This window comes from Macrotis lagotis, chromosome 2 (assembly GCF_037893015.1).
Source record: "Macrotis lagotis isolate mMagLag1 chromosome 2, bilby.v1.9.chrom.fasta, whole genome shotgun sequence".
NCBI classification, from domain to species: Eukaryota; Metazoa; Chordata; class Mammalia; order Peramelemorphia; family Peramelidae; genus Macrotis; species Macrotis lagotis.
In genome coordinates this window covers 179,076,503-179,079,134 of record NC_133659.1, presented here as the reverse complement: position 1 = coordinate 179,079,134, position 2,632 = coordinate 179,076,503, and the positions used below count along the sequence as shown (strand labels likewise).

Below are 2,632 nucleotides of genomic sequence, written 5' to 3'. Positions count from 1 at the left end.
ATGGCCAAACACCTGGCACCTGAATGTTTCTCGTCACCCCCTGGAAGTGTCAGGCTGGAGGGTCACAGCCTATGTGGAACTGGCCGGGCTTTCAAGGCCCACCCAGAGGGACTGGAACCAGATCAGTGTCTGACAGGGAATGACCCTGCCGTTTGTATGACATGTGGGGAGGAGGTATCTACTGTGAACCTCAGCCTAATGTGGGAGTGATGGTTCCACCTGCATAGGAGATTGCTGTACCAGATGAAGGAGCTGGGGCTGAGAGCCCTTCCCAGGGCAGCTCCCCAGAGCCCGGCTCCACTGCTTCAGTCTCCAAGACTGCACCAATGGTGAGTGGAGGTGAGCAGGCACAGGAGACCCATTTCCCAGAGGAACTAGAACAATTTGCCAAGGAGCTGAAGCAGAAGAGGATCACTCTGGCTTATACCCAGGCTGATGTGGGCATCCGCTTGGGCACTCTTTGGGAAGGTTTTTAGCCCTCTGTCACTTTGAGGCCCTACAACTTCACTTCAAGAACATGTGTCAGTTGTGATCTCTGCTACAGAAGTGGCTAGAAGCAGCTAATGACAAGGACCACCTTCAGGAGATGTGCAATGCTGAGACAGTCCTTCAACAAGCCAGAAAGAGGAAACACACAAGCATTGAGAATGGAGTTGAGGGAAGCTTGGAGAACATGTTTCTCCAGTGCTCCAAACCCACACTTCAGCAGATTAGGAATATTTTTGAGCAGCTGTGCCTTGACAAAGATGTTGTATGGGTTTGGTTTTGAAATGGGAGCCAGAAGGTCAAGGGATGCAATGGCAACTCACCCTGAGAGGATTTTGAGGCAACTGGTTCCTTCCCTGAGAGACCTATACCTTTTCTCCTACCTCCAGGCCCTCCTTTCAGTCATCACAGGTACAGGACCCCTCATTTCACTATTCTTTATTTCCCATCTCCTTTCACAGAGGGGGGATGCATTTTCCCCTCTCCCTGTTACCCCTCTGGGCTCTAACATGCATTCAAGCTGAAGGGCTAGTCCATCCTTTGACAGAGAAGGTGAGAGAATAGAGATGAGGAATCCAACAAAATATTTTGAGGTCTGGGAGTTGGTCAATTGAGTTTTCTATATCCTGGGAGTATTTAGAAACAGGAAAGAATGAAATCAATATTTCAGAGATTCATAAACAGATTTTTGAAGGGAATAGGTGGGATGGAAGTTGGAAAATGTGTTTATTAGTTCTACATCTCTTTTATCTCCCAACTCTTAAATAAAGCAATCTTAAGCAAGTCATATTGAAACAAAGTCCTTTCAAATATTTAAAGATCATTATTCGGTCCTCCCCTCTGACTCCTCCAAATTAAAGATTTGCTTCAACCATTCAATATAAAATAGTATTTTATGTGGTATTTTAATGTTTGCAAAGAACTTTTCAATTTATCTTATTTGATCCTTACAACAATCCTGTAAGGTGTTGCTGCATAATATCAGAGAGGAAACTGAGATGAGAGAAGTTAAATTATTTACTTTGGGTCCTAAAAAATCCCAGAGTAGATTTTAACTCTGGTCATCCTGACTCCTGAGTCTTAACATTATAAATTGCTGTCTTGTCGTATAATATGATCTTCATATACTTTATCCTCTTGGACCTTATAGAATGGAATACCACAAATTGTACATGACATGCTTGATTTGGTGTGATTAGGAGAAAGCAATTAGGTGGTATATGGATACAATGCTGGGCCTGGAACCAGGAAGACCAGAGTTCAGATGGGCTGCAGATAATTATCAGTTGTGTGACTGGGAAAGTCACTTAACCAACCCTGTTTATCTCACTTTCCTTGACTGTAAAATGAACTGGAGAAGGAAATGGCCAAAAAAATAGGAAATACCAATCTTTGCCAAGAAAATCCCAAATGAAGTAAGAGTTGGAAATGATTTAACAACAAGGACAAAGAACATCAAGACTTTACCACTCCTCTCAAAATTATATACTTATTAATGTAGTATAAGGCCTGAATTCAAGAAAACCCCAGTTCAAATCTCATCTCCGACTTTATAGCTGTGAGACCTTGGACAAGTCAATTTAACTTTGCCTATTTCTTCATGTATAAAATGGGGATAACAACAGTATCTAACCTCCCAGGGTTGCTATGAGGTTCAAGTGAGATCATTTTTGTAAAATGCTTTGACATAGTGCCTTGTACTGTTAATGTTAGCTACTAAACTTGTAACTTGTTTTTCTGAAGCTTTCATTGGTTTATATTAAATTTGTGTGTTGATAAGATGCCTACATGTCCCTAAGAACTATCTATCCTTTATCACCAACAGTTATCAAGTTATATCCCTATGTTTTTGCTGCACTACTGCAATAGGATTATTGGATCATGAATCTAACTTGGAAGTTACTTTTAGGCACCGGGATAACTTACCTCAATGTACCCAAAAGATATGATACAAGTTTTAGTATGTCATTCCTTTTGTGCTTTCCCTTTTAACTCTAAGGTTAAATACAAACTACTCTAGCTTTGAAAATCCATTTTAGCCTTAAAACTCCCTACTATGATCCAGTCAGATTCACCTCATTCTTTTTTTTCTTTAGGTTTTTGCAAAGCAAATGGGGTTAAGTGGCTTTCCCAAGGCCACACAGCT

The 2,632-nt window shown here is 41.3% G+C and overlaps 1 pseudogene; it reads left to right on the top strand.

Annotated features, from left to right (window-relative positions):
- Window positions 1-1,010, top strand: LOC141511312 (POU domain, class 5, transcription factor 1 pseudogene; annotated as a pseudogene).
- Window positions 1,011-2,632: the final 1,622 nt, after the last annotated feature.